Raw genomic sequence first — 413 nt, 5'->3', positions numbered from 1 at the left:
CTAGGTGTCAGAGCTTCAGTTTTCTCTTCTGTAAGATACTGGTGGTAATGTTCATCATAACCGCACAGAGGTAATGTGAGGTTTAAGTGAAATAATACACAGACTGTACTTAATATGTGCCAGGTACATATTAAGTGGTCATTATTCTTAATATTATTTGCATCCTATCTGTCCCCAGTCTTATTTCCTCCCCGTGCTAAGTTTCTTCAGTTGTGTCCAACTCTTTGTGACCCCATGGACTGTAGCCCACCAGGCTTCCCTGTCCATGGAATTCTCCAGGCACGAATACTGGAGTGGGTTGTCATGCCCTTCTCCAGGGGATCTTTCTGACTCAGAAATCGAACCTGTGTCTCTTATGTCTCTTGCACTGGCACGAAAGGTTGTTGTTGAACCACAAAAGATGCCAGGATTCT

The sequence above is a fragment of the Bison bison genome, unplaced genomic scaffold, assembly GCF_000754665.1.
Source record: "Bison bison bison isolate TAMUID 2011002044 unplaced genomic scaffold, Bison_UMD1.0 scf7180017854542, whole genome shotgun sequence".
NCBI lineage: Eukaryota > Metazoa > Chordata > Mammalia > Artiodactyla > Bovidae > Bison > Bison bison.
This window is presented reverse-complemented; position numbering follows the sequence as displayed.